General features: G+C 48.1%; 1 long non-coding RNA gene across 1 annotated transcript in view; it reads left to right on the top strand.

Moving 5' to 3' along the window:
- The first annotated feature begins 650 nt into the window (after window positions 1–650).
- LOC144123124 (uncharacterized) overlaps window positions 651–24,532 on the top strand; it is a 361,098-nt gene continuing 337,216 nt past the window's right edge. Inside the window, exon 1 of the long non-coding RNA XR_013313011.1 lies at window positions 651–700. This is a non-coding gene — a long non-coding RNA (uncharacterized LOC144123124). The remainder of the gene's footprint in view (window positions 701–24,532) is intronic.

Here is a 24,532-nt window from a genome sequence, read left to right as displayed (position 1 = left end):
CAGTCGTTAATTAGCACGACCTATAGGATTAGTTTATGATTACCGTGAGCATATGCAGATTGTGTCAAAGCGTAACTGACTGTGGGAAACAGTAATTCGTTGGCTCGAGAGCTCGAGTAATTCGAGAGCTCGAAGAACTTTCAGCTCAAATGGCCGTTATGTGCAGCGAATGGTTGAAAAGAACCTTGAGATCAGCACCCTTTAACGTTTGGTGCCTCTTCCAGAGACGGCAAATTTTCATTAGCTATATGCCAGCAATTCCTGGTGCAGCATCATAATTAAGCTCTGCAAAATTGTCTCCTGCGTGCCAAGGACAGCAGTCAGTATACATTTCTCTTCTGTTTGTGAAATCGCAGATGCATGCCTGCTCATCGTAAAGTGGGAACAGTCTGCGAAGTACCACCGGCAGTCGGTCGATTCGCGCTTCTCCACAAACGCACTGGAGCCAGCCTTGGCCAGGCGTTCTGCTTAAGCAATGCTGGTTTAGAACAGAGGCTCCGATTGGTGAGGGGTTGTAAAAAAATTCGTTTTTAATTCCCTGCAATTTACTCCTCTGTGGCATTCACCTTATTATTTGGAGCATTAAAGCTCACTGTCTCGGATCAGTTCATTCTCACTGAAAATTTTTCTTTAATTTACCCGCAGATTTCAAGAAAACGCAGGATACGCACCGCAGGCTGGATGTCTCCTTCGACGTAAGGTGAGCTCAAGAGCCACGCTCTTCCGCTCTTTCTTTTCTTCAGAATGATATTAGTTTTTGGTAATTAAAATTAAACGTGCTTTAGGTATTTTGCAGCCGTTTTCGCCTGCATGTGTGCCCCTTTCATGAAGTAAATGTTGCTCTATCAAAGTTGCGTCCAGAGTTCCGCGCTTGGCACTGGATATACACCTGAGCGCAAGCGACGCCCGACTCAGTCAATTTGCGCACCTTTTCTTGAGAGTATACTAAAAGGCATTATTTAACAATGACATTCATATAAAGTGATGCTGCTTCTGAGTTGCAATAACTGTTAAGTATGTAATGTAGAGCAAGAGATCGTGCGGAGGCAGTGTTTGGCCCGCTAGAATATATATATATATATATATATATATATATATATATATATATATATATATATATATATATATATATATATATATATATATATATATGCGAGAAATGTAGCTTTTAAAGCTTGGTATTGTGCTTTACGCTTTTTCTTTGGAAGTGATCGAAGGCGAAGAACGCGGAAAGAGAACCGTGTTTTTACCGATTTTGCCGCTGCACTCAACGTCAATTAAAGTGTTCCTTGTTGTCCTCTAGCTTAAATGCGCACATTAAGCATGTAATCTCGGTGCAGGGAAGGTAATTATTGCTAACGTGCATTTGGCAACATATCACCTTAAAACACCAATGATCAAGATGCTGCTGCAAGTACGACTCGTCACAAGACAGCGCTTTCGCGGTAATCAACGCGTCCAGGAACAATTCCTAGACAGCCGAAGAAGCAGACACACAATGAAAAGAAAGAATGGGGAGGGGCAGGCCTTGCGGGCGTTGTTCAAACACCCGGTCGCGTGTCAGCGGCCTTGCGCCGCATTACCAGCATCACGACGGAAGAACCGACCGGCATGCCGAATCCAATGCCAAGGCAAAACCGAGTCCAATCGACATGCCTCGGGCAGACGTCGGGAACGTGCCCTCTTGACACTGCACCGGCCGGAGAGAAAGAAGGCGAAAAGAAAAAAAGGCGACCCGGAAAAGCTCACGTTTCCCCCGCGTGCCGAGGAGCGGCGCGCGCGTCGCACACGTGCCGCCTGCGGCCAATCGCAAACGCTTAAGTCGTCGCGCCTTTTAATGCAGAGCCGCTAATGCACTGCTTACACGCCCAGTTTGGCGCCGTTTTGTTCCCCTGAGCAATTCTCCCGACGGACGTGTCTCGCGGAATGTGCACGGAAAACAAAAACTCCCAGCGCGTGCCGACCGATTAGTCTAAACGCTGCGCCTGGTTCGCACGTCGTACAAAGAAGCAAGCATCGGCGGACTGCAACCGGGGAGGTTGCTGAAGGAAGAAATCACCGGGAGCAAACATGATTTCGTGCCCCTGTCTCACTCTATTTCTTTCTGTGCGTTAAAGCGCGAGACTGGGGCCGCGCTCTCTGCGGCCATGGACAAATGCTATTGCCGTGGCCCGGTGACGGCCGTTGACAGGCACGTCTCGCTCTTTCTGTCTCCGTCTTTCTGCGAGGCTCGCGGTCGGCAGACGAAGCAACCTCCGGCTCAGCGTTGGCGCACACTGCGTTGAACGGCGCAGAAGAAGCCGCGTCGCGTTGCTCTTCCAGCGGGCCGTCTGAGGTCAACCTCGCTGGCATTGCACTGCTTGGCGCACGCGTGCCGTCACCCGAGGCGACCAGCTCCTCTCCGCAGACTGTTCTCCGCCGCGAAGTCGGAATGGCGCGAGCGGAACGGAGGACGTCACGCCGTCACTGCCCGCGCGCGCGCAGTCCGCACGCACCGCGCGTACACCCGTAATCACCTTCACCGCTGAGTAAACACGCATTACTCTGCAGTTCCCTTTTACCTTTTTTTATTTTCGCCGTGCTTACGCGTGAAGTATCTTAGGCACGTACCTTTGTTCACTTGGTTTCTTTTCGTCTTCCTCCATATTTCTTTTCCTTCTTTTTTTTCCGCATCGTACCCACTCGCGGTCGCCGCTCGGCGCAGTCCAGGCGCCGACGAGCGTGTTTCCAACGAAGGCCCGCCCGCGTGGGCGGGCAGGCGAGTTTTCGAGAGGTGTTGACCTTTGCCGCGGAAACTGCTATATAGGGAGGCCAGCACGAGGGCTTGGAAGGTGGGCGCTTTATTTTTGTCTTTGTCATCGAATCCGTCCTCTGAGCTCTTTTGACGTACAGCTTTACGCCTGAAGTCATTTCAAACGGCTGCTTCTGATGACGTACTCTTTCTTCTTTCCACTATCCTGAGCGGCGTTTTTTTTAGTATCCCGAGGCTCGGCTGGCAGCCCTCAGCCGAAAATGGAGTGACCGCTGGGTTGTTGAAAGAAGGAGGCGTGCTTTGCGGCGCTTCTAAGATAGTAGCCTCCCGCGTCATATCAGTTCAAGGCTACCCGTTTCTGCAGCGCCGAAAGGTTCCATTCCTGGTGCGTTTTCTCGTTCCTCTCACACCTTCCTTGTGCGGCTACCACTGCTCGGACCGTATTTCTTCCGCAGTATGTGATAAAAATAAATAAATCGGTTATAACCAGACAACGCTGATGACAGGATACTGCCAGGAAAGCTTTCGAAATTCGTTCTCTTCTTCACGCTGGAACAATGTGAACGTCGTGAAACAACTCGCCCAGTTCTCTGTACTGTTAAGAAAAACGGCTGTGCTAGCACGCAAGAACTTTAGTTTTCTATAGCGCGTGCACTGTGTGAGCGAAGTGTTAAGAATTTGATGTCCTGGACGCAGAATTTCTGCAGTGTTCCAATACGCCGCTTCAGTGGTTACTGTTTTTATGTATGTCGGAACGGGCTGAAAGAGAAATGAAGGTATAAAGAATCCATAGATTTATAAGAGCGAAAGCTCTACTTCTCGACCAGAGCTACAAAAGCCGTTGCATCGCTGAAGCATTCACCCTCACCTGTGATAAACCAATAAGTAAGTTTTGCCGCGACTGTAATCCGAACCGCGGAGGCACGAACAGATCAGCTTCGTTGACCACTGCACGAGAACACATGCGATCGCCGCAGCCGATCCCGCCTCGTGTCAAACTGGAACACACGCTCGCGCTGTGCATCGCACATAGTGGTGTTCATCAACTTCCATCAGCGATGCGAAACTTATCAGAGCATCTTAACTTCGATCATGACTTAACCTGAATATAATACCGTCGCCAGACGTGCCGACGGTCCAGCAGAACAAATCCATGAGCCAATCAGGCTAAACACACGCTTTCACACGTGTACTTGGTTTAACTACGTTAAAGATCTACCATTTATTTTACGCCTAGTTTATGGTATACGGTTTATGTGGGTTTAACGACCAAAAGCGACTCATGCTCCGGAAATATCGACCCCCTGGGGTTCATTAACGTGCACTGACATCGCATAGTACACAGGCCTCTAGAATTTCGCCTCCATCGAAATTCCACCGCCGCGGCCGGCGTCGAACCCGCGTCTTTCGGGCCAGCAGCCGAGCGCCATAACCACTCAGCCACCGCGGCGGCTATTATACGCCTAGAAGAGCAGACGACTATAAACTACAAGTAAGAAAGGAGCAGGTGGGGTAGGCGCTGAAAATGTAATGAAGGAGCAATTGTTTACAACCTCGGAACTTTTATGCGTTCGAAGACCTAGAGAAAGTTTATAGATGTCGTGGTAGCAAAATTTGATGAAAAATATGAGGGCACAGAACTGCCTTCGAGACCTTCGTACGCACACTTGGATCTTAATATGTTAATTTTGACTGGAAGGGATGTTTACTTTTCTTAGTTCCTTCTCTAATGATCATGTTTTTAGCCCAACCGAAATCTGTAGACATCCCCCATGAAGCTGCCTGGGCGATGCCATGTTACTTGTTGGACTTCTGTGTGCTCTTGGAGCCAACGCGGGGGAAGCGGCTTGCAACAGCCCAGAGAGCAGTAATTTCGATATCGCCATCGCCTGATAAAAAGGTGTGCAGCAGCTTGTCAAAGCAGTCCTGCACTGCTTTTGCGGCTTTCGCAGTTCACATTGCTGGAGATGCCTGCACTTGTGCCCCCATCTCAGAATTGCCTTATTTGTTGTTCGTTAGGTTTTTTGTCTATGTATCGTCCTGTGCTGCGTACAAACGAAGCTGTTCCGCATGTCGCACGGTTGTTGTCTTATAATAAATTAGCTGATTTGCATTGCTGAATTAATATTGTTGCTTCGCGCATCCAGCTGTGCATTCGCTGTGCATTTTTCTGCAAATGACCCTTATCGGCTGTTCGTTTTGATATCGATGTGGTCAGGTGACGGGTATTGCAAAAAAGTGTCAGCTGAAAGTGTTCATATAGGCTGGTCAAGAGCAAAAAGAACAGCTCAAAAGAATGCAGGACCAGGAGAAGACGTATACAGACTGTCGCCGGCGACAGTCTGTGTGTGTCTTCTCCTGGTCCTACGTCTTTTTTTCGATGGCTTTTTTCTCTTGAACATGCACCAACCCGCTCAGCAATTCACGCTTCTAAATATATGCTGGTGTCCAGCTCCCGATGAAGGAACCTCGAAACAGCGACAATGTCTGTGATTTACCTCTGCAGCAATGCTTCTGCACGGAAGGACTTTGAAACGTATTCTATCTGCTCTGGTACATCCCTACGTTTCCAAGATATCGCGCCACCTCGGCGCAGCGCAGCAGTCTTAGATTATAGGTATTTATATGATAGACCTCCAACGCACCTCGGCGATGCACGTGAATCTATACTGCGATTACGCTGGCGCCCCGCAAACTGCTCGGCGAAACATCAGGATTGGTGTTTGCCTCAATTAAGAGGGCAGACTCCAGAATTCATTTTTTTTTTGCCTTGCAATAATGGCCGTCCAGGATTTGTTTTCATTCAACGATTCGTCCTGTAGCATAAATGAAAGCGTACAGCCTAATTTGGTTCACGAATTCTAACAGGGCTCGATGCTGAGACCCTTGTGTCCACGTCCCTGCGACTGGCGGAATTCACTCGCTTGTATTGCACCCAATGCGAATTCAATCTGCGTTTTCGTTTGCACTAGTTTTCACGCCTTTCTAGCTTTGTAAATGTTCGATGCGGGCAGTAACTCTGTCATAATTTTCTCTGCTGACATTATCACCAGCTCCCGGTACACTTAATAGGATTCCGTTTAGAACTGCGTCTTACTGGAAGCACATCGTACCTGCATCACCATTTTTTATTCAGTTCAACGGGATACTGACAAACCACTGGGAAAAAATGCATCCTTGCATAAAACTGCGCTGTTTTCACAGCACATAGCAAACATCTTAATAGCAGAATAATAACTCTATATATTTCATTCCTACAAATGCAGTATCAGTAGCCTTTGCATTTTTTTCCTTTCAGTATTATGTATGGTTAAATTTTTCGTCAAAAAAGAATTGTTATGCACACTAATAACACGCTCCAGGACGATCATCAGCCTCTGCAGGTCTCACTCTAAGCGCTCTTATGAGCGTTAGAAAGGAGAGTTAAAGTGAAGTATGGAGCTTATTAAGGCGGAAACATGGGCTATTCGAAAGGCAGTCGAACTCATATTTGCGAGCGCTTATTTGGACACAAGGGACAAAAAACACAAAAGCAGAGGAAAGTCGCTAGTCTTCAACTGCCGTTTATTGGAAAAACGTCAAATATTTGCCTTCTCAAGGTGCTGAAAATATCACACGCGAAATAGTGGTGCCACACTTAAGCAACAATATCTCTGCTTAGATTGACTGAGAGATGGAGTGCTGATAAAATTTGATCCTTCTTTATCTGTACACAAGGCTTCAAAAATTTCTCGTTTTGACTGCGTTTTCATTGTGGCTATACACACATTTCCTGAAATATAGGTGAACAGGGTATAATGTCAGCGTCGTTAGGTTGTGGTTTTATAGAACACCGTTTGCAGTGATGAGCGAATTCCCCCCCCCCCTCCCCCCAGGCCGACGGCTGCAGGCTGACAGAGCTCAGAGAGGACCGCTTGACAGCGGGATCCATAGGAGGGGAGGAGGGGGGTATCTTGCTGACCATTCAGAACGAGAAATTTGAAACCTTGTGTAGACATTAAGAAGAATCAAACTGTATCATTACCCCATGTCTCTTTCTTTCTGAAAAAGAGACATCGTACCTTAAGCGTGGCATCACTTTTGCGCGTTTGTGATCTTCAGCACCTTGAGAAGGCTATAGCTTTGTCCAGTAAACGGCAGTTTAAGACTAGCGTCTGTCGTATGCGTATGTTCTCTTTTGTCCCGTGTGTCGAAATAAGCGCTAGAAAACAGGATTAGATGGATCATGCCTTTAGACACATGGTTTGGCATCAGGCTGAAGTTCTGCAGGAGCAGTCAACTCAAGTAGCGCTGGCCATAACTGAGCACGCGACAACCGGAGCGAGCTTTCCAGCTTCCCCAGCTCCCAGTGCATCTGTCCTATCCATAGAACGGAAACTCCACCGGACGTTGGGAAGTTTCATGAAATCTTCAGTGGATCATACCTCGGCTCTAGCAAATACCCTCGTATAAAGTGTCAAATGGCTGGATGACCGAACTCCTGCTCCGACTGTTCACGTCCTACGAACCACTACTACCTTCTAGCAGTACATCAGTCTGCTGACATGTGCAGAATGACGGTTTCTGCTTGGAAAGATGCAATATGAAAAATGGCAGGGTGTTCACTGTAATGAATGAAACCACGAAAACAAAAGGCCATCACCCAGTGATCTGCGCTTTTTCATTGCATTCCACCTGCGTCTTGCACTCAAAAGTCAGAAAAGTAAACATTCGTAGAGGGGGATGCAGAGATTATGTTCTGATCAATATTCATATTAACAGGACAAGAATAGAGGGCCTCTGAGCATTTTCAGCTTGTCCATTGTTGGGACAACGAGTTTCTGTATTAACGAAGTATAAATATAATGAAAACATATGGTCGCCGAAAAACTGCTCATAATTCGACGCGCCCATATCAACGGGGGTCATATACTTCAGCACTAAGGCACCTATTTCTTCCTTTCTTCTTTCACTCCCTCTTTTATGCCTTCCTTTACGGCGCAGTTCGGGTGTACACCGAGAAATGTGAGACAGTTACTGCGTCATTTCCTTTCCCCAAAAACCAACCAACCAATCATATACTTCAGAGAGCAGCAAATTCCTACCTACATCAGAGTCGCTACATGCAAGATCATGACGCTCTCAAGAAAACTCTATTACTCTGTTTCCTTCCGCACTTATACAATTTCAGGGGATATTTTCATGTGTGATAAACTTACGCGCAGGCACCCATAAGTGTTTTTTATTAACAAAGGAAGTCCAACTGAGCATGCGCTTAGCGAGCCCCTCCCTGCTGCTGTCCTCGCAGATGCCGGCAAGGGCCACTTTTTGGAGCGGTTGTGTCAGACGCAGCTCCGCACCATCAACTTTCTAGACGGGCCAAAGAAATCATCAAAAGTCCGATGAACGACAGTGGCCATAGTCCGAGAAGAGTATACGTCCCTCATCCACAACAGAGAGGGAAGCGTAATTGCTTGGCTGCTTCCTCCCTTGAACGCTTTGATGCAAGCGCGCCTGTGAAAAGAAACAAATAAAGGACATTCGATTTACTCAGTGATAAGACGCTAAAGAAACACGGACAGAACAGAAGAAAGTTAAGGCAGAGCAGGAGGACGGGCCACCGAAACATCGCTCATCTTCTGCCGCAGAGCCATTTGCACCCCGCTCAAGAGAACGCCTCCCTACAAGAGAAAAGAAGCGCGCCGTATTTTTTTTTCTCCTTTATTATCCCTGATCATCGCCTGGTACATGATTTCTCAGTTATTTTGGCGCGCATGGTGTGTTTCTTTTTCTACACTATTTTTCTTGCGTAACACCGCGAGACCATCTTCAGCTGGCCTTTTTGGCTGGTTTGCACAAGTACAAAAAAATGTTTCGAGAAAAATTATTCGAAGGAAAAAAAGGAAAAGAAAGCAACCTCCGGAAGATGCCCACTCTCTCATATGCCCCTCTACTAGCGACAAAACTTTCTCAAAATCGCGCTCTTAGCGTCTCCGAAGCGGCCGTGGCTGGGCCAGGCTGTCGACAAAAGAAGTGACGACGGCGGCGAGGTTGGGGAAAAGAAAACGCCAGATGCCCAGCGTATAGTCCTCGCGTCGCGTGCGAGCGCTGTGGAGGCCAGCGAGGGAGAAAAAGCCGACCGAAATCGTCGCTGGCCGCACAATGCGCCGGGCGCACCACGCCACGACTACGACGCTCGTTCCACCCCCCGCCGTCCGACCGCACAGACGCCGGCGCTGCTGTTGCAGGCTTTATTGAATCGAGCTCGTAACTCGGCCATTTGAGTCTCCGAAACGGCCGAGATGGAGAGGAGTCGGCGAGAGAGAATCTTAGCGTCGATGGCAAAAAAAAAAAAAAAGACAGATAGCCATTTGTTCTCGTGGACAGCTATGGAAGCCTAAAAAGGGGGCGGCTGGAGCCTCGGGCACGGACGCACAAACACGTCGTGTTCGGGAGGGACGCGCCATAAAGGGCGACTCAGCGGAAGGCAAGAAGTGCGCAACGCGCGACGGACCACATCATCGCCTCGGCGGCAAACCTCGTTCTCAATGCCTGCTCCCTTTGGCCGCGCTTCCGGCCCTCGCGGCGGCGACCACATCGACGCACAAATGTGAGGACGCGTGCCGCCGGCATCGTCGGATCGGAGATGCACATCGCCAAGAGATCGCCTCTCGGTCTGGGCGATGGCACGCGACGCGAGCGTCGCGGAGCGCGAATGGCCGCTCGCGTACACTGCATGCGTCTGTGCTCGCGCGCATAGGACGGGGTCGGGTGAGCCGCCATTGTCCTGCCACGACGAGTGCGCCCAAGCGTTCCGTCGCGCTCGCCGTCCCGCTCTCGCCTTCAAAAAAGCCCCCCCCCCCCCCCCCCCCCCCCCCCCCCCCGTCACCACGGACCGGGATAGCGGGCCCGCAGCGGGGCGGGCGGGCGCGCCAACAGAAGATGGCACGGGGGACGCCAGCGGGCCCACGGTCCAGAGGGTTTCAATGGATATTCAGCGGCCGCGGTGCATGACGCATTCCGCCGCGGTCGGACCGCGGACGAGCGCGATGACAGCCACCGTCGCGAGGACATACATAAAGATGCGCCGCTGGCTGCGGCGTTTTGCCGGCGTCGCTGTTCCACCCGGGAAGATGGCTTCTGGCCGCCGCGCGTGCCGCCGCCGGCCCATCTGCCACGGCTGCTTAGCGACGCCCGGCGCGCCTCAGCGCTATCTATTTCCTCCGCCAATGCCGGGCTTCTCCGCGCTCTGTCGCGCGCATCGGCGCCCCGGGTGAAATGGCTTGCCGCAAAGTTGGCGCTCGTATGCTTCGTCCGGCTCCGGCCGCATTCTGCTGCTCGTGGAGCGAAGACCGCGGCTGGTGTTGTATATATATATATATATGCTAGTCGCTATGAGCTTCAGTCGCTGGCAAGCGGTTCGTGCCGGCCCAGAGGATGAATCAATGTGACGCTCGTCGTCACATAGATTGCTCCTTGCACGGATTGTCTCAGGTCGTATAGCCGACATGGTCGCGACTGCAAGTTTTCCGTGCTCTGCATCATTCCCGCTGTCTTGCCTCCGCGTGCCGGTTTTAGCAACCCGTATAAGACACTGCAGATGACATACAACTTTGACGAGGCCCAACGCAGAAGCACTTAATTTGATGCTTTAATGGATCACGTACCCACTCGAGGTATCGTGGTTCTTTAAGTAAATATCGCAAGTTCGAATGAGACATAACGAGTATTCGCAGTATGTATGTATTACAGACGAATATATTTCTGCACTCCACTGCTTCCGTCATGAAAAAGTGCAGAGAAAGAAGCCCAATATTGGCATGTCCGTTATGCCAGTACAACGTCGCTTCACGTCAATCTCAAGTTCGTGCCTGTAACCAGCAGTTAATTTCCTCTGTTATCAACCCTTAGGAAGGTTGGCGAATAAGGCTTTCACATGCTGAAGGGAAGAACTTGTGTGCAAACTATCCCTACAGCCGGGCACCATCCAAAGCCCTTGCAGAAGGGTTGGGAAGAGGGAAGGAGAGCGCAATTTCGGCTGATGCGGTCCGGGCACCTTGGATCTCACTTTGGCTACGTGCCTACCTAGAGCTCTTTCTTAGAAGAACAATTATGTAAATCTACAATTCTGTACAGTTCAGAAAACAACTCTTAGAAGTTTGAGTAAATGTGAATTTCTGCATGAAATAGTAAGTGGGGAGCTTTAAATAAATTTTATTACCTCGAACGTACACTGAAGACAAGCTGAAGTCGACCTTTATCAATTTTCAACCACGTTCTAATCGCAAAGAGACCCACTCTTACTGAAAATAAAGCTTCTATAAGCCAGAAAAAGGCCAATAAAAACAAATACAAGTGTCGCCGCCACCCGCCGACTTCGCAAGTGAAATGAACGTACCGAAATTGTTCGTCTCGCGAATCCCAGAGGCCACGTTACGCCACCATTGACTTCTTTATGGGGATCACAGAATCTTTTTCGGTGAGAACGTCAAATGTTTGAATCGACTGGCGTTAGAACATTTTAATTCCAGTCCCTCAACAATATACCTGCCTTTAGTTGCCGCACAAACGTGAATATAGCTAAAAAAGAGCTTACGAATGAATTTATAGTCACAACAACCGTTGCATGGAACTGTTCTCCGTGTCCCTTTAAGGTGGCTATGATGAAATCTTCTGGCAAAAAAAAAACAGAAAGTCAAATCCATAGAAGCCACATGAGATCAAAGCCGGGAAGCACATACGGTGCGCAGTTCTCTTTTCTCTTTTGATCACGTAAAACCTAAAAGAACGCAAAATCTTGAGAAATCCGAGTAGCGCGCAGGTACAACGGTAACGTATAATACTCACGGCCGGAAACGCTTCTCGCAATAATCGTTTCGCGTAGTCGATTCTCGCTTTAAAATTCCGGCAGACGGTTCTCTCGAGAAAATAACATGCAGTGGACGCTACACCGGGTATTAGGACGACTGGCTTTAATGCTTCTTCATCGGTACCCGAATGTTTAGAAAGGCATGTCAGTGTAGCATTTGATAGCTCTGAGCAACGTCTAATTAGCGGTGTGCAATTGCATTTTTTGCACGACTGCACGTTTGTAAATCGACGAGGGTAGCTTAAGCTGTAGAATATTAAAACAGACTATTGAAGGTTCATCTTACATTTAGGGAGAGAGAAAAAAAAATGTCTCACAAATTGCGCAGTTTTAGGACAATGCGCGAAAAAAAAAAAAGCCGTCGTGCTCTTCTATGCTGAGTAGGGGGGTGTTTGGAAGAAAAAGGACGTGGAAAGATGAGGGGTGGGCGATCAAACAGTAAAAAATGGCAGGAATAGTCATTCCAAACCTCTTCTTAAACATACAATATATAACACCTTACACAAAAAATCTCACATTTTATCTTTCGCCCTTGCTGCGATGCAAGGTAGGATGTGTAAGGTAAGGTGCGCTATGTCGGACCTGTCACGGCCATAGGCGTGGCCAACTATAAGGAAGAAGTGCCTGTGTTTTCGTGCCAAGCATGAGACACTCCTCGGCAAACTGAGGAAATTAAACGTTCCATTGGAGGACGTCACCTGCGTTCTGCATCATGACTGCTCCCGAACTAATCGGCGGTCAGTATAAAAATGACTAGAACTTTTTGTAAGGCACTCGCCATGTGGCACTAAAGACCACAGACTACAGAACTATCGCAACCACCGCAATCACCGGACGCGCAGAGCTCGTGCGAGGAGCGACGAAGTGTGTTTTCGTTCAGGGCGCCGTTTGCAACTCGAGTTGATCGGTTACACTGTGTCGGCTGTTCCAATGCAAATGTATAAATGGATTCACCGTGTGTGTGCACATGTTTGCGTTACGTTACAATTGCAACGTGATAGTGTCTCGTATGGCCCCTTTCCATGGTGGAGGTTTAAGTATTAATCTATTTTATGCTTGAACTGCCCTACAGTAATTTCACTGTCCCTTTCCCGCTGCATTCATCAGGAATACACAAATCGCACCACTTGAGTAATTTCGAATTATGCAAGTAATTTCTATTTGACATGGGACACCAAAAATTGAAACTCTTCGTACTTGTAGCCATACTTCGGTAATATAAGCCTTCCGCGGTTCGCGGAGTAACCGTAAAGTCTTTCTCAGTATGCCACTCTTTGTCTACGCCTACCTTGCGTTGCAAAACGGGCCACTGCTTTACAGGGACCTGATACCAATGTTGGGCAATCAGCCCCTGCCGGAATACTTTTGCCACTACACCGTCATAACTGTGAATAGCGTACACAACTGGACTAACAGAAGCATTTAATCTGTGAGATTTGTAGTAACTCATCCCTGGCTGGCCGCTCTGTTGAGCGGCCGGTTCCATTACGCGTAGTTCTCGGAATCCCCTCAAGATGTCGCTCGTCACCGCCTACCTCCTCCCGGCGCCACAGAGTCCCCCTGCAGAGTCCCCCGTCCTCGCTCATCCCCCTTTTTGTTTCATGAGCCGCGTGCACTCTCTTCTCGAGTCACGCAATGGCGGCGGCGGGAGGAAAGAGGCTCCGGCGGTAGCAAAAACAGGGGAGGGTGGGGCCCCGGGCGCGGAACGCGAGGGCGCCGCGGCTCCGATTGGCTCCAGCTCGGCCCGAAAACAAAAGCCTCGCTTCCTCATTGGCCACGCACGTGACGCGCAACGCTCCGCCAAGACGGAGCGAAGAGCGGGAGGAGTGAAGTGGCGCCGAAAGCTCTCCTCCGCGCACGCGCTCGCGAAATCCCGCGGCCTCGAGGGACTCTCCTCCTTTTTCACCCCACTGCTTCCCCTCCAACTCCCGCGATTTCTTTTCCCCGTCCTTCTTTTTATTATTTTTCGCTTCCCTTGCCCGCTTTTCCCGCGGCGTCGTCGACCCGCAGGCACAAATTTGCCCGTATGGCCGACTAAACACTACTTTACAGATTTCGATCGCGGCCTCCATTTTATTCTCTATTTCTTCTTTCTCGCGATCCAAGGCAGAAGCGTTTTCGGCTGCAAGCACGAGAGCAACAGAACGAAAACTGGAGCCAAGCAAAGCCGAGCCGTATCCAGGCCTTCGTCGCCACGTCGCAGCCGTCAGGTCGCCTTAGAAGGAAAGGAGGCGAAGAGGTGTCAGGGTAACTGGGAGGGCTGTTCGCCGGTCGGCACGCCGTGTTGGTAAAATGACTGGGAATGGTCTTAGCGGATCGGCGTGCGGCGTTGGCGTAAAACTCTCCGACCTTCGCTTGCCCTGTGCGGTGAGTCTACCCCCCCCCCTCCCCCCAAGAAAAAAAAAGAGTGCAGCGCCATGTACCGGCGAAGTCGGCGCAGTTGCCAGCTGACGGTACCTGTTGCCATCAATCACTACGTAGGGGCATGCTGGCCATGAGGGAAAGTTGGCTCAGTAAGATTTAGAGGCTTTTAGCATAGAGGTGACGCGCAAGCGTAGACGTATACTGATTTTACGGATGTCGGCTGCGCACGTGCAGTGTGCCCTCCTAACTGAGCGCTTATTACGGTGCTTGCGTACTAGGAGTTCGGTAATCCTGTATACGTTTGCGCTTGTACATCTCTCTGCTATGCTAAGAGCCTTTATTCACGGATTTGTACGTTTACGGCAGTGTGTGTTCTGTCACCACTCACAACAAAAAAACAGTACTGCCATGGGCAAATTTTTGGGTCACTCTGGGCGGCGGTGCCAGCCAAGGAAATGAGGAGCGACTATGAGCGCAGTCACCTTATAGTTGTGGAGATTTTTCTGAGAAAATAAAAAGTTCAATGCAGTTTTGGTTTATGGGGGTTTAACATCCCAAAGCGACTCAGGCTATGAGAGACGCCGTAGTGAAGGGCTCCGGAAATTTCGGACCACCTGGGGTTCTTTAACGTGCACTGACATCGCACAGTACACGGGCCTCTAGAATTTCGCCTCCATCGAAATTCGACCGCCGCGGTCGGCATCGAACCCGCGTCTTTCAGGCCAGCAGCCGAGCGCCATAACCACTCAGCCACCGCGGCGGCCCGCAATGCAATTTTGATACACATTATGTCTTAAGTGAGCTTCTCGCTTGAAATAAGCTGATTTATCCTCCTCCTCTCACCCTATCCTATCCTTAAATAAGGCTGTGAATGCTGACGAGTGCACATTGGAACTCTATATACCGCTGCATGTTTATAGTATTTTTGATTAAACTCAATTGCACGCTAACTATAACCTCTGAGTATACTGTCTCCTAATATTTCACCGCAGTAGGAAGATCTGCTCTATAATTCTTGCGACAGAGACTATGCGCTTCGAGACCACTTTTTCAAGCTGGTCGCATAAAAGAAAAGGTTCGCTGCTACATGATGCACTTATTATGTGAACGCAAATGAAATTTAACTTGCTAATGCCTTGGCTGCTTTTGTTCACGGGCCGCAGGCCTTTCCCAGTAGGCTTACTGTGATAACGGTAGGATAAGACGTTGTTCTTTTAGAGTCATGAATACCAAGCTTGAACTGCGCAACGGTTTGTTTCGTTTGATTTATTATTCGAAGCGAAACAGAAGTGGGAGTTGACACCTTCGCTTAATAAGGTCTGCAGCCCTCTCGATTCCAATAGCACAAGAGTGTACGATCGTTGACTTCACAGATTCCTTTTTTAGTACTTGCCAGCTTGTATCAAATACGAGAGAGGAAAAAAAAATGCTCGGAAAGAGATGACGGTCTTACCGGGAACGAAATGCTTACCAGGAAAGGTGGCATTACCAAAAACGAGGCATTTTACCAAGCCTTCAGTGCCCAATTTAGCAATGTCTTTGTGCAGGTTTTTGTTGGTGTATCATGTTCATTGTACACCCAAGTGTTTTAACTTTTGTCCCCCTGCTTTAAAATCATGTAGGCGATGCAGGTACTAACTAAATAAATAAATAAATAAGGAAAAAAGCAGAGCGTGAAGGGCGAGGACGATACGTTGAATGCGATTCCGCGGCTGTTTTGCAGCGGAGGAACGAAAGGCGAGGATGCAATAGTAAAATATGAAAGAGTCGATAATTTAGGGTCACATATGTGACATGTAGAGCGCAAAATAAAAAAAAATAGCATATTTTGCTTTGTGTCGCAGGGTTTCTGTGGTCTGGTGTCTTTTTCTCCTGGTTAAACTCTGTACTAGAGATAAATTACGTTTTAAAAGAATTTGAATACAAATTTAAGTGGGCCTGTACCTGTAGTCTGCGAGATTGTAAGAGTATAACCAGACCACTCTCTCCGAAAACAGAGCTTCTATGAGCTAGAAAAGACCAAAAACGCAATGTGGGTGTCGCCATCGCTGGCCAATTTTCCAAGCGAACTAGTTGCGCCGACAACAAATTTTCAATGCTGATGTTTGAGGCTATGCTTGCGAATGGTAGCAAACAGTCCCCCTCACCGTATATGCATTAGTGTGAATCTAGTGGAGCGAAGTTTATGAAATTCTGTTTCCTCAGCCGTAAATGCTTTTCTCCTTTTGCAACTGGCCAAACGTTAGCAAGCCAAAAATGGGAAGGAAATCTATTTTTAATGAAGAATCGGGTTGACTTTTCCTCAACATCCCTTATGTCCTAGCACATTTTTTAAAGTGGTCGCAGCTAGAGCCTTCAAGAAAGCACAGGTCAAAATAAATTTTCTGTTTAAAGCAGTCATAGAATTGGCCTTTCAGCTCACATCGATTATAAATTTCTAACACTTCAATTGCTGAAAGCCCGCTGGTGAGGCCGAAGTTTGAATATGCGTCATTCATTTGGTGTTCTTGTTAACTGTACCTTATTAACAAATTAGAGACACTGCAAAACAGAGCCAATCGATTCATCACACGCCACAGCTCGCGTTTGTCAACCATCACTATAATAAAAAAACAATCTTAACCTCCCCAAGCTAAAAAGCAGACATAAGATATCAAGTATTGCTATTTTTTTTTAATACATTATACTATAACCCCACATCCTATTCCGGACCGATAATTAGGACTTGCACACGTACAGCAAAATACAATCAGTCCGTTTCCTTGGCTTGACAGGAATAAAAAAAATCGAACCCCCATTTACGCTAACGACGCAGTCAGATTTTTGTTTTTACAACTGACTACAAGAGAATGAAACATATGCTGTCCCCTGATTTGTAGTTAACTCCGCTCTTTCAGATAAATTTACCTAAATACTAAAAGATCATCTAACAGAGAATAGGTGTGCAACATTTATCTTTTGTTAGTTTCGTTTTGTCTTCTTTGTATTTCCTTAGTTTTTTGCTCGAAGCTTTGAATATGACGTATTTACTTGCCTGTTGCAATGCTGTTATACTGTATCTATAGCGTTCTCATTGTTAACTGCTTAAACCTTTTGTTATGATGTTTTCCCGCATGCTCATTTAAATCCGCTTATATTGCTATTGTATTTTTTGTTTTTCTTGAGTGATACCCCCTCTTTCTCTCTCCGTAATGGCCGCATGTGCCTTTAGGGTAACTAAATGAAAAAATAAAATACTACTCACCACATGGCTGCACACTTCACAAGAAGCCATCACCGGAATTATAGAACTTGTGATAACCAACGATCGCTGGTGAAGAATGGGAGCTAGCGCTTCTCGTGTGCTTGCTGTGTTAGAATTGGCACACCCTGGCAATGGTGTTCGTGTCGTAGCGTTCCTTTTCTCTCTAATCAATAACGCGTCCAGTCTTGTTATTGTCCTTGATTAGGTTCGTTTCGGACAGCCACATGCGAGGAGCGGCAGTCACACTCGTGCGCCACGCGAAGATGTCTTAACAGGGAAACGCAAACACTTTACATTCACATTATATCTACAGTGTGATCTAATTACACTCTGGTAGCGATTATTCCAGCATGAATAAAAAAAAAGGGTTGAGTATTATCTCCGAAGAAGTTTACGAAGTGTATAAAACGATGACATATAGTAAAACTAACTTTGAATACCGAAACTGGCTTGCAGGAATCCGTGCCGCCGGCCATGAGTAAAAGGTCATTCCATTTTGCGGGCTGACTCCATGCATTCCAATGTTAACTAAATGCGACCGACTGAAGCTTTGCTTGTTTGACTTCAGCAAACTTATTATTTTCCTACTTTTTTGTGTATGCCTGTTCTTCGAGAGGCCTTTGTCTTTTCTTCCATGATTGCAGACAGCACGTTCGGTGTGCGAGGAAAGAGCGATATTCCAGATCAGTGATTTGGTTTAGTTTGGTTTATAGGGTTTATCGTCGCAAAGTTACTGAGACTTATGAGAGATGCCGTAGTGGAGGGCTCCGGATAATTGAGACCCCCTGCGGTTCTATAACGTGCGCTGACGTTGCACAGCACACGGGGCTCTCCAGCATTTCGTCTCCAACGAAACGCGACCGCTGCGGCCGGAATCGAGCCTGCGTCTTTCGCATCAGCAGCCGAGTGCCATAACCACTTAGACACCTCGGTGGCTATGCCAGATCAATGGTGTGCCGGCCCACGCAGCATCCGGAATGAGTAAATGCGTAGGTGTGACTAGTCTGCGGTCTAAGAAAAAAATAGAGGTGAGCAATCAATTTGATTGATGCGGATGGAATGCGATAGCATGCTTCTTTCACTCGGCAGAAAATTCCATTTCGGATCTTATTCCAATACTGAGTTTCTTGTCTTTCATTCCTCAATATATTTCAATTCTGATTCTCTTGGAATTTCGACAGCGCAATTTGGCAAATTGTGTCACTTCATAGATCGCTGCTAGAACTCATACCACAACCAGCGCAGTGGCGCAGAGGTAAGCGAAGCACTGGCAGGTGGGCGTTTCAAACACCGCAAACGGTAGGGCTTGTGAGGCACAAGTTGCTATTCCTGAGCAACGTTAGACGGAGTAGCTCCCGCAAGATTCGTATCTGCACAGTTAGTTCTTCGAGAGGTTTGTATTCTGCACCTAGGCCCGATGTGGTGTATCATTTATTCTTGGTTCTCATTTTTGCTCAGTCATTTTCACCATGATTCTTCGTGCCACGTCTCCCTCTCCTTCCCTCCAGGGGAAGATGTCAGGGGAACAGTTGACACGTGGCATCTGGAGAGAGGCAAATCTCCCTAAACACCACCTGGCAGATGGAGGCTTCACAGAGCCGCCGACACCGACGCCGCCGGACGCTATTCTCCTTTATGCCGTTCGTAATGCTGCAGTATTTAAAACATGTGGCTCCGTAGTACACAAGTTCGACGCGAGCGCCGCGATGCAGTGCTTGTTGCTTGCGAGCCTCCCGCACACCCGAATGTCGACGGCTGTGAGTAAAGGCCAACAGTCTGCCATCATCATCATCATCATCATCATCATCATCATCATCATCATCCGGGGCAGCTTAACTACGTCCACTGCAGGAAAAATGTCTCTCCCACGTCCCTTCAATTAACTCTGTCCTCTGCCAACCGCAGCAAACCTTATCCCAGCAAACTTGCTATCGATATATAACCTGATCCACCCACCTAAACCTCAACGCACCTCGCTATACGATTGCCTCCTGTTGGAATCCTCACCGTTACCCTCAATCCTTGGACGCGTTATGTGGACTGCTGTGTGCGAAGTGAACTCGCAGCTTTTTCTGACAGTGGGCTACACCTAGTGACTTTTTGTTTTTTTTTCATGTGTATTCCGCGTCCTTCATGCCACTAATAATTGCTTTTTTTAAGCCATATATAGCGAACGCAGTATCAAATATATTTCGCGAAAAAGTGAGCTGTGAATGCAGCACGTCGTCCGCCATTTTTGTGCGCACATTTTCGCTGCCAGTATATACACTACTTTTTGTTTCTAATATAAAAACTAATGTGCATCTTAGGAATAGAAATGATTCCCACTATCCTTTCAATGTTTACTTGATAATTCGTGGCATTTTGATGTCGCGCTTTCCATGAATAATGCACTGCATTAAATGTTGCACATCTCTGAAAAAAAAAATAGCCACAAGTATTTTGCACTGCATAACTAACAAGTTGTATTTCGTGAGGCAAAAATTTATTACTTGGAGCAAAAAATATTTCTTTTCGAAGGAAAGAGAAAATGGCCTCTGGAAAGTTTAGGAACCATCGGACATATTACCTTCGCGTTACCTGCCCTGCCCATGCATGCCCAATTCTTCTTGATTTAAACCACCTAGTGATTAAGACGGGTTTATACCCTGACCCACTATCCTCTCTTCCTGTCTCTTAACATCCGAACCATCATTTTTCTTTCCATAGCTGGCTGCGATCTGCTCAGTTTTATTCTAACTCTTTTCGTTAGCCTTCCCGTTTCTATCCCATTGGCGAGTGCTAACAAGATTCAGCTGTTACTCCTTTTCCTCTTGAGAAATAGTGGTCAGCTGAGACTATATACTCGCCAAATGCACTTACCCCATTCGTAGGCTGTAGGTTATTTCGCTCTCGTGGTCAGCATCGGCGGTCACTACGTGCCCTAAGTAGATATATTCGCTTACGTCTTCCGGCGGTTCGCTGTTTGTCAGGAACAAGCTTGCAGCCAAGGCAAGGGCACACCCATGGTCGCCTCAGTTTATACTGCGACAACAGGTGGTCCGATCAAGTTTAGCCGCAACACTGCCAGGTGTGCGCCTTTATCAAGGGTGGCTTAGGCGACACATAGCAGGAACCAATTGCGGCACTCAGCCAGCTGCATATAAGAACAATTTCATCGCGCTTACTCAACAGTCAACGCACGACAGCGAACGGAATGGGCAGTAGGCCGTTGCATCTCAAAGACTATAAAGAACACACAAGGAATATTCTTTAAAGCACCCCATGAGATGTCTCTTCAATTTATGCTAAGCTGAAATTCCTGCTGTGGTTTGTCCTTAGGTGGCGTTATGAGTTATGATTATCGTATCAATAACATCGCCTGCTATTTCAGCTCAGCGCTTCCTGGTTTGTTGTATTCGATCCCATTATTCCCAAAAATAAATACCCGAATGATTGATTGGTTGGTTGATTGGTCGATCTATTGATTGCTTAATTACTGGACTGACTGGCTGAATGATTGACTAATTGATTGATTGATTGAATGAACGATTGACATATTGATTGATTGATTGATTGATTGAATGATTGATTGATTAGGGTACATACTATTCTTTAGCTTGTCACCTGAGCTCTAAATTTCGGCAGCACCATTGAATTTCTCGACTTATTGAGTGTTGGATTTTAGTCGACGTGTACTACTGCCGAAAAACCTGCGCAGACTGGTTACACAATTTGCCTACAATGACGTGCCCATTTCCGCGCCCCCTAACTCCTGAGGGTGGGCGTTAAAGCGGGCTCACACTTGTTCTCCCCGCGCAGTGTAATCTTCAATCGTTGCGTCAGAATCTCGCTTCGTCACGGCGCAAATTCTGGCGTCGTAACTCGAAGCTCGTAATCCTCGTTGGGATATGTGAGAATAGCCAAAGTGAAAAAAGCAAAAAAAGAACAAAAGCACTGGCGAAGCGGGAGCCGCCCACGGAACTTCCACCGCCGGTAGAACGGTTTTGGAGATTAGCGCACGCTCGCAAAGCTGCCAGAGGTGTTCAAGCGAAGAAGATTAAAAGCTTAGAGCGACGGCGGGGGGCAGGCGCGTGCCCCGAGCGCCCAGCTCGTTGAGAGGCCGGATACGGCTGTATCCTTCGCTCGAAATTGCCGATTGAAATTATAAAGATTTTTGCCTCCGTTTTAGCGACGTAGCCTATTGCTTTCTTTCCTCCGATTTCCATTTTTGTGCATTTTTTTTTCAGCGCCGCCTGTTCGCAGCGCCTTTCTGGCCTCATTCAGAGCGATAACTGCGCCGTGCATGTGTGCACCATTTCAGGGACAATTCTCATCTTTATTTTTTACATCCAAGCGTTTCGAGATGAACTTTCTTTCCCCACCGTTTTCGGTCTATAGATAGTCTGTCATCTCGTCTCAGGATTGAGGTGTTCGGTTCTAATCTGGCGTTCTAATGATTGAGCGAGACAAACCGGACACGGACTTCCTTGAAAGATTGAAGAGGGGAGGATCCACAAACCAATTGATGAACGTACTTAAGGAATTCCCAGGCACGTATTAAAGGGTACGGCAGGGAGTCAGATGAGAGGAGAAGATGAGAGATTACGAGATCCCCTGGTATTGGAATGCCGCGGCTGCCAATTGCCGGCTGTCGGCAGGGCTAATTGGGGATCAATTGGCAAGAGCATTTGTCCTTCATTGGACGCGAGCTGTATGATGATGATGATTATAAGTAAAGGGTGTTGGGTTGGAGAGACGACGGATGACTTCACTCTATTGCAATGCTGGCGCATCCATCGCTGATGTTTACATATAAAATGGGACACTTTTGATTCCCTCAAAAATATTTTGGCATCTTCAGTTTTAGATACGCATATTTCGGTGCGCCTGTAGCAAGTCTTGATTTCTGTATATGAAACAAACTTTTCGAGTGGACGCCCAAAGTTAGTTTGGCTGGAAAATGGCTCTCTATATTACCATAGTCCTGTCGAGCATCTGAACATCGACTGCGAATGGGAAACTCCGTTCGTTGCTTTGTTATCTTTGCATTAACTGGCGAGACTTTTGACCTGCCCTTATTGTAAATGTGACGGCATTCTTTGTTCGTACCAGCCTCCACCTATTCTCTTAATGACGAATACTGCGTCATGTGGCAAGCCGTACGCCCTATGAAGCCGAGCACCAGGCCAGGCGTGGGTTGTGCCCACCTGAAAGAACCGGTGAGTAAACGGCTGGAAGTGTGATTCGAACTCACCACCTCCCGAAGCAGCTACCTCGTCACCAGCCCAACAGTTATGAGCGCTGCAGCGCTGCTTGTGCTGTGCCATTCATGTCCTTCTGCAGTTTAGCAGTTTTTCACTAGTGTTTCCCGCTCTCCAACCCAACGTTATCTCTTAAACCATAGCACATGCCTCTCCATCATTTTTTTTAGCTCTAAGATTGGCTCCAACGTCGGTGACACTCAAAAAAGTACTCTTGCGCTGCATAATATGGGGAAGGCGATGACTGCCAAAAATTGTATTATTTGTCATCGACTGTGCGCCCAATCGAAGAGACAGCAAGTCGAAACCAGTGTCAGGGCTGCATTGGTAGCGGGCGTCCTAAAGTGATTGGAAAAGCTGAATTACATATGGCACCCTGAAGTGCCTAAATTATATAGCAGTGTCTGTTTAATATTGAGTAGAACAATACACCTTATTATGCCAGCCTACCAAATGTGCGCAGTCAATCATCGACTGATGCCACGCGGCTACTTCTGTAAAAAGGTACAGCTACGTACTGGTGTACACCACCAGTACGTAGCTGTACCTATTTACAGAAACTTTACAGTAATTAACAAAAAAATGGCCTGAAGCTGAGAGTTTCGACTTCCTGTCAGCCCGTATTCAGTGTACTCTAGGGAGTGCACAAAATTTTGCGCGTAACATGCAATGATGCAAGCCAGGAAGATGGCCCGAAACGAAGTTGGGCTGCACAAATTTAAACTTGCAAAAACTCGAGTGACCAGACACGCTTGCAATAGAAACACACGGCTATGCTGTAGCCATACACAACCGTATCATCTGACGCCTATCACGAGTGACAGACAGACTTGGCTGACTACACGATCGAAATCGAAGATCTTCAGCTCAGCCTCCGTTGGACCCGTTCGCCATCGATTCTCCTTTCCCCGAGACCGCGTTCACGTGCTCTCTATCTTGCATAGACAGGCGTGCTTGCCTTCACGCTGGCATACCGAATCCCTCCAGGCCAGTGCCAGGGCTGCACAACTTCCCCGCACTGCATGTGTTGTGTGTTGCAGAGAAGCCATAGCGAGGGGAAACGTAGGGGGATATTGGGGACTTAAACGCGGGTGGGGGGAGGACTGCTTTGTGCGGTAGCCGGCGGGAGGGCGTAAGGGATCAGTGAGGGGGACGGCCGGCGAAGCTTGACACGGCAGGAACTGCGGGCGTAACACGATTCTTCCAATAACGCGCCTCCGTCGCATGGCGTCGGAAAGCGGCCTCCGCTGTCGTGTTCCTCCCAGAGGCGTAATCAAGCGCTCACTTGATTACGCCGAAGCCGCTGCGCCGTGGAGTGGCGAAGCCCCGCTTGCTCGGGGGAACCCTCGCCCTCTTCTGTTTAGCCTGCAAAGCCGCCGCCTGCTCGCGTCTCCCTCGCCTCCCTTCTCCCCACACTGCCCTCTCTCTCTCTCTCCCGGTCGACCGCCAAGCACCTTTCGTTTGCGAAAACCTCCCCTCGTATCGTGGCGTGGACCCGGAAGTCCCGCTGTCGCAGCAACTCCCGACACCCACAGTGTACAAGCTGGCGGTGTTAAAGCATATGTGCTCGAGGAACCTCGTTCATCGGAGGAAATCAGACAACTCCGGCCACACTCGCAGTTTCCGAGCACGCTGCCGATCTATTTAGTGCGTTTTCCGTTTACTCTCACTGAGCCTGCCTCTATGGGCAGCCGCGTCGATCCGGTTTGTCGAATCGGAAATATTGTGAGGAGCTCTTCTAGACTATGAAGCCATTTTTTGTGGCGCTCTCGTGTAACCGCACACGCGCTGCTTGCTTTACCGCTAGAGCTGAAGAACTGGCGTTCACCTGGATATCGCTCAAACGGTTCCGCTCCTATACTTTGCCCTTGTCCCCGTTTTAACCAATAAAGAATTGTCTCCGGAGACATCACCCCGCCGATTGGACAGCGTCCCATATCGCAGGCCAAGACTTGGGAACCGCACCTTATTTAGCCAAGATTGGCCGTCAAGGCTTTACTCAAATGTTTAAAAGCCACAGATTCGGGCGTCAGACTGTAACGGACTGTGAGCGTCCATTGAGTTTACATACCAAAGCATAA

This window comes from Amblyomma americanum, chromosome 3 (assembly GCF_052857255.1).
Source record: "Amblyomma americanum isolate KBUSLIRL-KWMA chromosome 3, ASM5285725v1, whole genome shotgun sequence".
Taxonomy (NCBI): domain Eukaryota; kingdom Metazoa; phylum Arthropoda; class Arachnida; order Ixodida; family Ixodidae; genus Amblyomma; species Amblyomma americanum.
Note: the sequence above shows the minus strand (reverse complement) of the source record. Positions and strands in the feature narration are given on the sequence as shown.